This window comes from Lepus europaeus, chromosome X, assembly GCF_033115175.1.
Source record: "Lepus europaeus isolate LE1 chromosome X, mLepTim1.pri, whole genome shotgun sequence".
In the NCBI taxonomy this organism is placed as follows: domain Eukaryota; kingdom Metazoa; phylum Chordata; class Mammalia; order Lagomorpha; family Leporidae; genus Lepus; species Lepus europaeus.
The window spans coordinates 9,377,977-9,391,320 of NC_084850.1; positions in this window are offsets into that span (position 1 = coordinate 9,377,977).

The window sequence follows — 13,344 nt, forward strand, 5'->3', positions numbered from 1 at the left end:
ATTTTCTCCTAAGGCCAAAATACATATTAAGTCAAAATATGAACTTCTGTTCTTTCTGTTCATTAATTATACTCAGTTGGTTAATCTAGTCTCACTGAAAACATAAAGTTATGCAATGTTCATCAGGTTATAATGTCCAATGCCAGTGACATTATAATGTCCAAAATATGTCATATATTTATGAATGTAACACTTCTTTCATTTATTAAATCTAAGTCTGTATTCAAAAATAAATTCACATTTCCAAAAATAAACAAAAAATGTTTTCTTTCATCTTTTTTCCAATTTTATTCTGTTCCATAAAGATTTTATTCAAGTATCTTGCTAGACACAGGTCTCTTATTTGATGTTTGTAGCCTGGGAAAGCTTTTCCTGAGTTTATCCTTTAATACCTGTAGAGTTCTACTACTATAACACATTCCATTTGTCTGATCTTCTATTCAACAGACCAAGACTATCACATTAGTAAACTGGATACCTCTGTATCAGCTAATTAGAAATATTAATTTCCTTATATGATCAACTTTTTAGAATATTTTATTTATTTATTTGAGAGGTAGAGTTACAGACAGAGAGGGAGAGACATAGAGAAAGGTCTTCCATTTGCTGATTCACTCCCCAAATGGCTGCGATGGCCAGAGATTAGCTGATCCAAAGCCAGGAGCCAAGATCTTCCAGGTATCCCACATGGGCACAGAGGACCAAGAACTTGCAGCATCTTTCACTACTTTCCCAGGCCATCAGCAGAGATCTGGATTGGAAGAGGAGCAGCTGGGACATGAACCGGTGCCCATATGGGAGGTCAATGCTACAGGCAGAGGTTTAGCCTATTTTGCCACAGAGCTAACTCCTCTAGTCAACTTTTTCAAGTAAAAGTAATGCCTGTAGAATGTCTGAGAAAAACATATAGGCAATTGTATCTGTACGTTTTGAACTCAGAGAAGTTTTTTTAGAGGTACAAATTGACAATGCACATTTAGGGGTATAGGACTAGATTTAAACCAAGGACTGACCAAAATAGAAAATAAAATTTAGCCAAGGATTGAGATCTTAAGAATATCAATATGTAGTGTTTGGAAAGAGCAAGAAAAAGAGGCCAATGGAAGCGATAAAGTACAGCCAGTGAAGTAAAAGGAGGTACAGCACCATGTTAGTGAGAGCATATAAATTATCTCAAGAAGAAAAGAATAATCATCCATATCTGAGAGATCCAATTATATGATAGCAGAAAAGTGTCCATTAGCTTTTACAGCATATTTTTATTTATATCCCGTACAAGAGCCATTTCAATGTTGGTGGAAGCTAGAGTAGCCTAGGTTTAAGACGAATAGAAAGGAAGACTTCTGATTTTAGCTCTGGCATGCGAAGAGCTTGGAAGCTTTACCTGCATCATTACAATAAGATAATTCTGAAAAACGGAAAGCCAACATTTTTTCTTAAACCCATCAGGGAAGTTAGTTTTCAAGACAAACCACCATCTAGAAATTTAGAGAGAGACACATCTAGACACAGAAGAGATGTGTTTATGCGGAGAAGAAACCACTGTAGCCATAAACTTTTTTTTTGACATGCAGAGTGGATAGTGAGAGAGAGAGACAGAGAGAAAGGTCTTCCTTTTTGCCATTGGTTCACCCTCCAATGGCTGCTGTGGCCAGCGCATCATGCTGATCCGAAGCCAGGAGCCAGGTGCTTCTCCTGGTCTCCCATGTGGGTGCAGGGCCCAAGGACTTGGGCCATCCTCCACTGCCTTCCTGGGCCATAGAAGAGAGCTGGCCTGGAAGAGGGGCAACCGGGATAGAATGTGTCACCCCAACCGGGACTAGAACCCGGTGTGCCGGCGCCGCAAGGCAGAGGATTAGCCTCTTGAGCCACGGCGCAGGCTGTAGCCATAAACTTTAAGAAAATTTAAGTGATAATATTCACTATAATTGGAGGCTGAATATGGATTCAAGTGCAATGAGAAACTACTGGGGGCTGCCATTTTAGAGGAGTCCCCACACTAATGGGTTTTACCTCCTGGAAGGCCATCTGTTTCTAGCAGTGACAATCTGAGAATGAACCGCTTTTGTTTATGGCAAGGGGCAGGGAAAATATTTCTTTGAAAATACATCCAGAGTTTTTCCATGACGAATGCCTGTTCTTCAAGAGAACAGAACTTACCAGAGCCTTCTGCTGCCCTTTACAGCTTCCTCTAGACAATTTGTCTTACATAAAGATATGAGCTAAGAGGTGCTTGTGAGGATCACACCCTGAGAACATTGGCCTGTTAAATTATGACTAGCATGGTATATCCTACTTGATCTTTTTACTTTTTAAAAGATTTATTTATTTATTTATTTGAATGTCAAAGTTACAGAGAGAGAGAGAGAGAGAATCTTCCTTCCACTTGTTCACTCCCCAAATGGCCACAAATGGCAAGAGGTGGACCAGGTTGAACCCAGGAGAAAGGAGTTTCATCCAGGTCTCCCATGTGGGTGGCAGTGGCCCAAACACTCGAGCCATCTTCTGCTGCTTTCTCAGGTCATTTGCAGGGATGCTGGATTGGAGGTGAAGCTGCTGGGACACTAATTGATTCCCACACAGGATGCCCGTGTTGCTGGTGACAGCTCTACCCACTATGCTACAACTACTGGCTCTGACCCTTTTACTTTCAAGTTATCTGAATCTTTACATGTAAATTGAGTTTCATATAGATGACACAAATCTGGGCCTTCTTTTGAAGTCTGCTCTGACACTATCTGTCCTTAATTGCTCTTTTTAGATAATTTACTTTTATTTATTTAGTTTTTTTTGTTGTTGTTGTTGAGGATATCCAGGGCTTTATTTTGTAATGCAGAGGCCATACAGTGGCCCCAACCCCACTTCCCACCCTGCACTTAGATAATTTACTTTTTAAAAATTTTTAAAATTTTTTTATTTTTTTGGCAGGCAGAGTTAGACAGTGAGAGAGAGAGAGAGAAAGGTCTTCCTTCTGTTCGTTCACCCCCCAAATGGCCGCTACTGCTGGAGCACTACGCTGATCCGAAGCCAGGAGCCAGGTGCTTCTCCTGGTCTCCCATGCGGGTGCAGAGCCCAAGCACTTGGGCCATCCTCCACTGCCTTCCCAGGCCACAGCAGAGAGCTGGACTGGAAGAGGAGCAACCAGGACAGAATCCGGCGCCCCGACCGGGACTAGAAGCCTGGGTGCTGGTGCTGCAGGCAGAGGATTAGCCTAGTGAGCCACGGCGCCAGCCAGATAATTTACTTTTAAAGTGCTTATTGGAGTGGGCATTTGGCACAAGTGGTTAAGCTGCTTTTTGGGACACCCACATACCATTTACAGTGCCTTGCTTGAGTGCCAGCTTCTCTGTTTCCTTTTCAGCTTTCTGCTTATTTTCATCCTGAGAATGCAGCAGGTGATGGCTCAAGGACTTGGGTTCTGCCAACCAAGCAGGAGAGCCCAACCCTGGCTGTTGTGGGCATTGGGAAATGAACCAGCAAATGGAAGATGTCTCTCTCTCTCTCTAACATTCAAATAAAATGAATATAAATAAAATTAAAAGTGGTAATTGCTATGGTTGGTTGAAATATAAAATTTTATAATTTGCATGTCATCTGCTTTTTCTATTACAGGTTTTAACATGTTAACTACAATTAATTTGAATTCTGTCTCTAATTCCAACAACTGTAGCATATCTATACCTGGTTCTGAAAACTTTCTTTGTGTGAACATATCATATTTTCTTTGCCTTTTGGTATATATCATAATTTTGTGTTAAAACCAGATGTGTATTGTATAATAGTAATTGAGATAAATAAGACTGTGAATATTTATGTTAAGCTGCTTAGGAATTGAGTTGCAGTGAACAGGCTGCTGCAATGAATAATGGAATGTAAATACTTTTTGGGGGTCTGTACTTCAACTTTTTTCATATAAATACCAAAATTGGCATTGTTAGATAATATGTTGGCTCTATAACTTTTTAAATGGAAAACTGGTGTTCTTTTTTTAAAAAAAATTATTTATTTGAAATACAGAGTTACAGAGGGAAACAGACAGATCTTCCATTCACTAGTCCACTCCCCAAATGACCTCAAAGGCTGGGACTGGGCTAAGATGAAGCCAGGTGCCAGAAGCTTCATTCAGGTCACCCACATTGGCAGCAGGGGCCCAGATACCTGGGCATTCTTCTGCTCTGCTAGGTGCACTAGCAGGGAGACAGATGGGAAGTGGAGCAGCTAGGACGTGTCTCATATGGGACACTGGCATCACAAGAAATGTCCCAACTCACTGCACCATAATGCTGGCTCTCATCTTTAGCTTTTTAGGAAAATTCCATATTGTTTTCCATAATAAGTGTTGTAAGGTCCATTCCTACCAGTAGAGTATGAAACTTTTTTTCTCTACACCCTTTTCAACATTTATCTTTCATATTTTTTAGAGTAGTCATTCTAAAAGACATGAAATGACATTTCACTGTAGTTTTGATTTGCATTTCCCTCACGAGAGCTGTCACTTGTTATCTTTTCATATGTCTGCTGACCATTTGCATGTGTTTTTGGAAAAAAAATCTATTTAAATTAATTGCCAATTTAAACAATTAAAAAAAGATTTGTTCTCTCTTTTTTAATTCTATTTATTACTATTACCAGACACTTGATCTTATTTATATAATCCCTTCAACACTTAATCATGTATATATATGTATATATATGATAATTTAGACAATTTACTTTATATATATATATATATATAATCACTATAACACTTAACATGGTCACTTTAACACTTAAGATGGCATTTTTACCACCCAGCTTAATGGGATTTGGGGTCCCATGTCAAGTTTTTAAACTGTAGCCTTAGAAATAAGTCCATAGGAATGTAAGCAGAACTATACAGTTTTACAAACACTTTAAATAGCACTCTGACTGCAGAATCAGCCCTTAAGGCATTCTGGTCTGGCTGAAAAGCCCATGAGAACATGTCAGGCATGGAAAGCCAAGACACTGTGACAAAAAAAAAAGTCCTGACTTCTTTCCTCAGTGAGTTGTATTATGAGAATTAACTGTAAAACTTGTTCTCAAAGTTTTTTTTTTTTGTGTGTATACGTATGTGTGTATGTAAATTGCTGAAATCTTTACTTAGTATAGAGTTGGCCTTTTGTGTATAAAGTTAATTGAAAATGAATCTTAATGGATAATGGGACTGGGAATGGGAGAGGGAGGAGGAAGTGGGGTGGAAGTAGAGGTGGGAGGATGGGTATGTTTGGAAGAATCACTATACTACTAACGTTGTACTTACGAAATTTACGCTTATTATATAAAAGTTTTCTTTGCGAAAAATTTATTTGCTTGTTTATTTATATATTTAAGTATTCAAAAGGCAGGGTGACAGAGTGAATGGGAGGATAGGAGGGAGGGAGGGCGGAGGGGGGGAGAGAAAGAGAAAGAGAGAGAGAGAGAGGGATTGAGAGATATCATCCACCTACTATTTCATTCTCCAAACCCTAGCTGACAACAGCTAGGGTTGGAGCAGGTGGAAGCCAGGAAGCAAGAACTACATCTGGGCTTCCCACACAGGTGACAGGAACCCGAGTACTTAAGCCATCATTCACTGCTTTCCTAGGCTCATTTGCCAGGAGTTGGGTCAGAAATGGAACAGCCAGGACTCAAACTGGCTCTCTGATATGAGGTGTCTATATTGCAAATGGAGACTTAACCTGCTGTACCTTAATAACAGCTCCCATTGCCCATTTTTAAATCAGTTTATTCTTTTGCCATGTAGAAATTTCTTAAATATTTTAGATATTGGCCCTTTACTTCGGATTATTGTTTAGAAACACAGATGCTTTTTATGTGTTGATTTTAAAATTTTTTATTAGAATTAAAAAAATATTTAAGGTTTACAAATTTCATGTATGTCATGTATACAAATTTAGGAACATAGTGATTCTTCCCACCCTACCCTCCCTCCTGCCCATGCTCCCACCTTTCTTCCTCTTCCCCCTCCTATTTCCACTCTTAATGTTTACAAAGATCTAAATTCAGTTTACATTATACTCATAGTATTAGCTCTACACTAAATAAAGAGTTAAACAATAGGTTGAAGGGGAAAAAAAACTATTCTACAACAGTGGAGACAAAGACTGTAATCATCAATAACATATGTTTTCCCGGATCTGTTTTAAATAATAAAATACCTCAAATGTAACATATTGGAGTGAAATTGACATTTTGAGATTTGATGATTTTAAATTCTACAGCATTGTTCAACATGTTTATTAGATCTAAAAGTTATTTTGTGTTATCTTTTACCTTTTTTGCATATAATATCATATCATCTGAAAACAGGAAGGATTTTAATTCTTTCTCTTCTTAACTGTTCTGAAAATAAGTTCTATTTTTTGTTTATTTTCAAAAGTTTTTAACTTAATATTTATTTGAGAGGTAGGTTTACAGAGAGAGATAGAGAAAAAAAAGGAAGGAGGAGGGGATAGAGGGAGACAGAGGAGAGATCTTCCATCTGCTAGTTCAATCCCCAGATGGCTGCAACATCTGGGACTGGGCCAGACTGAAGCCAGGAGATAGGAACTCCATCCAGGTGTACCACTTGTGGGCAGGGGCCCAAGCACTCGGGCCATCTTCTACTGCCTTCCCAGAAGCATTAGCAAGGAGCTGGATCAGAAGTAGAGCAGTTGGGAAAAGAACTAGTGCCTATGGGATGCGGTTGTTGCAGGCAGCAGCTTAACCTACTACACCACAATGACAGTCCCCAAAGTGCTTCCTCTTCTTTTTTTAAATCTTATTTAAGGTAAGTACTTCTAATACTATGTTGAATGGAAATGATGAAAAGTGGGTATCACTGTCTTGTTCCTTATCTTACAGAAAATACAGAAATACTTTCACCACTCTTCATGATTTCCGCTGTGGGCTTTTGATATATGCCCTTTATTATGTTGAGATAATTTCATTCTATATCTAGTTTGTTGCATATTTTTACCATAAAAGGGTGTTGAATCTTTTCAAGTTTTTCTTTTTTGAATCTATGGAGATGATCATGTGATCTTCATCTTTTGTCCTGTGGTATACCACACTGATTGATTTTTGTTGGTTGAGCCATCTTTGTATTACAACTTGGTATAATTCCAATTTGGTTATAGTGTTTTATCTTTTTAGATACTGTTTAATTTATTTTTCTAGTATTTTGTTGAGAATTTTTTACATTATATTCAGCAGAGATATTGGTCTCTACTTTTCTAGTATTTTATTTGCCAGTCTGTGGTTTTAGAGTAACACTAACTTTATGAGTTTGAGAATGTTTCGCTTTCAATATTTTGGAAGAATTTTAGAAGAAATAGTATTTTTTTAATATTTGATAGAATTCATCAGTGAATTCATTTCTTCCTGAGCTTTTCTTTGCTGGTAAATTTTAGACTACTACTTAATCAATCAGCTTAATTGTTGTATGTCTTCAGATTTTCTATTTTTTCATTATTCAGTTTTGGCAGATCACATATATATACATATATATATATATATATATATATATATGAATTTACTAATTTCTCCTTAGTTATGCAGCTTATGGGTATAATTATTCAAAGTAAATTCATAATTTTTTTATTTCTTTGGCATAAGCTATACTGTATCAATTTATTTTTTGTCTTCTCTTCTTGTTTGTTAATCTAGTTATGATTTATTTAAAACTATGACTCTCATTTTTCAAATAATTTCCACTTTTTTCTGTTTCATATTTCATTTATTTCAAGAGACTTAACACCCCTGCATCAAACTGAAGATGTAAACAACCCCTATTTGTTCCCAACACTACTCCCCCTCTCTTCCATACAAATACATTCTCTCATCTGGGCCCTGCATGTTCAACCACTTTGAGGAGTTACATATTGTTATGATCTGAATTTAGGTCCCCCTCAAATCATGTGCTGATTTCATAGACTGTAGTACCTCAGCCTGTGTACAACTTGGAAGAAAGTCTGCTGTAGCTACATTCAGTTAAAAAGAGACAGTACTAGGGCTGGTGCTGTGGCATAGTGGGTAAAGCTGCTGCCTGCAGTGCCAGCATTCCATATGGGTGCTGTTTCGAGTTCTGGTTGCTCTACTTCCAATCCAGCTCTCTGCTATGTCCTGGGAAAGCAGTAGAAGATGGCCCAAGTTCTTGAGCCCCTGCATCCACTTGGGAGACCTGGAAGAAGCTCCTGGTTCCTGGCTTTGGATTGGCACAGCTCCGGCTGTTGCTGCCAATGGGGGAGTGAACCAATGGGTGGAAGATTTCTCTGTCTCTCTCTGCCTCTCTCTCTCTGTGTAATGCTTTCAAATAAATAAATAATTAAATTAAAAAATAAAATGAGATAGTACTGGTGTATAGGATGCCCCTTATCATTTATTATTAATGTCCTTGTAAGAAGGGGAAATTTGGAAAAAAGATACACAGAGGGAGGTTGCCATGTGAACAGGAAGGCAGAGATGGGAGGTAATATGTTTACAAGCCAAGGAATACCACAGATTTCTTGCAAACCCTCAGATTCTGAGCAAGCCTTACACCAGATCTTTCCCTCCAAGCCCCGAGAAGAAATCAAACTTAACTGACACTATTATTTTGGCCTTCTAACTCCATAACTCTAAGAAAAAATAGTTCTTTATTTAAGTCATCCAGTTTATAGTACTTTCTTATGATAGCCCTAGAAAACTAATATAGGCATCCTAATTTTTTTAAGTCACTACAGATCCATGAGAAGATAAAGGGAAAATGCCTGCAGTAAAGGTTCTGAGATTTTGAACTTGACAACCTAAAGTTAATTATGCATTTGTCTTTAAGACTAAATTTTAAACTGGCAGTGTCTGGAACATTGTGAAGCTTACCTGAAATGCAGCAGAATAAATTGTCTGCTCTGGGCACAGTTGAGGTTCAAATGTAACAAGAGTACATGCAGTTTATGAATAGAATAAACTTCACATTTTCCTTCCCAGGGTAGGGCTGGCTTCAGATAAATATTTCTTCTGTATAACTCATTGATCTGGTTAGGAGTTTCAAGGTGTGTGTGTGGGGGGGGGGAGTTGAATTAAGTGGGCAGTACTTAAAGTGACAGCCCATTCAATGATCTCCTTAAAAAATAAGAGTGGGAATAAGAAAGGGAGGGGGAAGTTTGTAACTGTAAAACTATATAGTTCTATATACATTCCCATGTACTTACTTCTTTTTTTTAAGGGAAAGGGTTTATTGGGGAAAACTCAGCAGACCAGAGGGAAGGGGTGAAGGAGGAAAAGAGAGAGAAGGAGAGTATAAGAGAGAAACAGAGAGGAGAGGAGCTAGCAAGGAGAGAAGAGAGATGAGAGGGGGAGAGGAGAGCAGAGGAGAGGAGCCAAGAGAGCAGGAGAGAAGAGCCAAGAGAGCCACATGTTCAGGAACAGGTCCTTTTAAAACTTTGCTGGAGGGCAGGCAGGGAAGCAGGACCAATGAATCCCATTAGGATGGAGGTGGAGCTTGACAACAGTGGTTGGGCCATGTGGCCACCTAGCTTCCAGCAATGGTGGCGGGGACTAGAGCTTAGGATGTAAACCAGGGTGTAGATCATGCCTATGGACTTACTTCTAAGGATACAGTTTAACAATTTGCCATGGGACCCCAAATTGCATTAAGCTTTGTGGTAAAAATGCCATGTTAATTGTTAAATTGATCATATTAAGTGTTAAAGTGACCATATAGATAGGATTAAGTGTTAAAGGGATCGTATAAATAGGATCAAGTGTCTGGTAATAATAATAGATAGAATTAAAAAGGACAGGATGTTCAAAACATGGGAAGCAGTCCACACAGCAGACTCATAGAATGGCAATCATTTTAAGTAACACTCTGACCTCAGAATAAGCCCTTAAGGCTTTATGGTCTGACTGAAAAGCCAATGAGAGCATTTCAGTCATGGAAAGCCAAGACACTGTGGCAAAAAATGTCCTACATAAGGACCTCAATGAGTGGGACAACAGTTGGAAGAAGTGGTCATCAAAGAAGGAGGTACGTTTCTCTTAAGGGAGAAGATAACTTCCACTTTGCTTATGCCCTTATCTAAATACTGCAGAGTTTTTGGACTCAAAAGGCCTCCATAGCCTTGGCAGCTCATATCAAGAGCCTCAATGGTCGCTGGCGTCATACATAAGATTGTTAATTGTTAAATTAACAACAGTGGTCACTGTGCGCTAACTTCCCAGGCAGGACCACTGTCCTCAATGAGTTGTATCATGAGAGTTAACTGTAAAACTAGTTCTCATATTGTTTTTGTGTATATGTCTGCATGTATGCAAATTGTTGAAATATTTACTTAGTATGAAGTTGGTCTTCTGTGTATAAAGTTAACTGAAAATGAATCTTAATGGAGAATGAGACTGAGAATGGGAGAAGGAGGAGAAGGAGGGGTAGGAGTATGGGTGGGAGGGAGGACATGGTGGGAAGAATAACTATATTCCTAAAGTTGTACTTATGAAATTTGTATTCCTTAAAAACTAAATTAAAATAAAGATTAAAAATCACAGCTAATTGTATCAAAGCATATCAGATGAGTTCCATTCACTAAATATTTGAAATAAAACAGTGTTATTTTTGTAATATTCTGTAAGTCCTCAAAAGCCTAGCTTAGGAAGACCTTACCTCTTTTCTGAACTTAAAGTCTGTGGCATGTATATGAGTTTAAAAAGAAAGCTTAACACTCTGTACAAGGTTCAAACCTGCTTCATATTTTAGAAAGATTCTTAGGCTGCTTCATAGATGCCTATGTGGGATGCATGAAAATTAGAAATATCCACTGCATGTTTTAATTTTACATGACAATCCAGGTAAAATAAATCTTTTAAGGAAGTAAAATTGAAGAAAATAAAATGTAGTCACTTTCAGCTTTGGATGTGGAAAAGCATGGAGGTGTTATAAATATAACTTTCTTGAAGTTCTGAAATTACCTTCATTAAGTCCTGACTGCTCTAAAATAATGACCCTCACCCATCTCTCTATGCATTTCAAATATGCCTCTTCTAATAGAGTCTTCCTCTATGCTGTTTTTTAAAAATATTTTATTTTATTTTATTTGAGAGGTAGAGTTACAGACAGTGAGAGGGAGAGGACAGGAGACAGAGAGAAAGGTCTTCCTTCTGCTGGTTCACTACCTAAATGGCCGCAAAAGCTGGGACTGTGCCAATCTGAAGCCTCCTCTGGGTCTCCCACATGGGTGCAGGGGCGCAAGCATTTGGGCCATCTTTTACTGCTTTCCCAGGGCAAAGCAGAGAGCTACATAGGAAGAGGAGCAGCAGGGACTAGAACTGGCCCCCATATGGAATGCTGGTGCTACAGGTGGAGGATTAACCTACTGAGACACAGGACTGGCCCCCCTCTATGTGTTTTATTATTATTATTATTTTTGACAGGCAGAGTGGACAGTGAGAGAGACAGAGAGAAAGGTCTTCATTTTCCGTTGGTTCACCCTCCAATGGCCGCTGCTGGCTTCTATTCAAAGCCAGGAGCCAGGTGTTTCTCCTGGTCTCCCATGCGGGAGCAGGGTTCAAGGACCTGGGCCATCCTCCACTGCACTCCTGGGCCACAGCAGAGAGCTGGACTGGAAGAAGAGCAACAGGGACAGAATCTGGTGCCCCGATCGGGACTAGAACCTGGGGTGCCGGCGCCACAGGCAGAGGATTAGCCTATTGAGCCATGTTGCCGGCCTATGTGGTTTTTTAGATAATTTTTAGATTTCTTAATAACAATTAGCAGCATCAATTTTTATATGTACATATAGAAACTAATGGGAATTTGAAGTTTTTATTTGGGAAAATTTTACAAAAATTAATGGGGAAATATATGACATCACAGTACACACATTTGTAGTAATGAAATGATTATTTGAGAATCATAATGCCGAAGAACTTTACATAAATTCCAGTTTTAACATATTAGTGCTAGATAGTATTGCTGAGTGATACTGATTTTGCATATTGTATTTTTACGTTTATTCTAGCAAAAGCTGGCTGTGAAAACTCGGCTCCTTTAGGACTCATTTGCGTCGCTGTTAAAGCAGATGCGTTGGGCTAGATAACCTTCAAGTTTTCTCCATTGCTGAAATTCGGAATTTATTCAACAAATATATATTGCCTTTTGTGCACACAATGTTGCTCTATGCATTGATAATTTAGCAGTGGAAAAAAAGACAATATATATGAGTAAAATTGACATTTTTTTTTGACAGAGTGGACAGTGAGAGAGAGAGAGAGATAGAGAGAAAGGTCTTCCTTTTTGCTGTTGGTTCACCCTCCAATGGCCGCTGCGGTAGGCATGCTGCTGCCAGCGCAACGCGCTGATCCGATGGCAGGAGCCAGGTGCTTCTCCTGGTCTCCCATGGGGTGCAGGGCCCAAGCACTTGGGCCATCCTCCACTGCACTCTCAGGCCATAGCAGAGAGCTGGCCTGGAAGAGGAGCAACTGGGACAGGATCGGTGCCCCGACTGGGACTAGAACCTGGTGTGCCGGTGCTGCAAGGCGGAGGATTAGCCTATTGAGCTGCGGCGCCGGCCGAAAATTGACATCTAAAGATTTGATTATAATTTATACTTCTTGTCTATACTCCTGAGTAATAGTGGTTTTTCTAATTCCTACTTGCTGAATTCTTTAACTAGTGGAGGATTAAGCTTGTGATTAGAAAGTAAATTGGAAGCACGTTGCTGCAAAAATCAAAAGAAAATCATAAAGAAAGGAAGAGGGAGGATGGGAGGAAAGGAAGGATGGTGAGTATTGTTGTATTCATAAAGCTACATATATTAAATACATGATATCTATTGTCTTTAGAAAAATAAATAACTTTTTCAGATAGACAAAAACCCCTGTCCTCATGCAAATAAAAGCCAATTGTTGGTGCTCTCCTGGACTCCAATACCAGCCTCAGCACTTCTATCTCTATATCTAGTGATATACAAGTTGTCTTCTTAAAACATGCTTATGAACAAGACCTTCAATGTCCAAAAGGTTTTAATTTAAGGTTCCCTATCAATTACAGAATACATTGCAGATTCTTTAATTTTGTATTTGTAATTCATGGGCTCTGGACCAGCTCTATATTAACAATCTCGTTACTCAAGAAGCAAATGGGTAGTAAGAGAAAAATTGGCCCACAGAATCAAAGGCCTGGGTTTAGGTACTAGTGCTATGAATCACTAGATAAATAACTTTTGTCAGATTATATACATTCTGCATTTGCAAAACAAAGCCAATGGTAATCTTGTTCAATAGTGCAATAGGCAGGTAATAGATCACAGCCAATAGAAATATGAAAGCTCCTTGTAACTATTAAGATAAAGTAGGACACCTCACTACCTT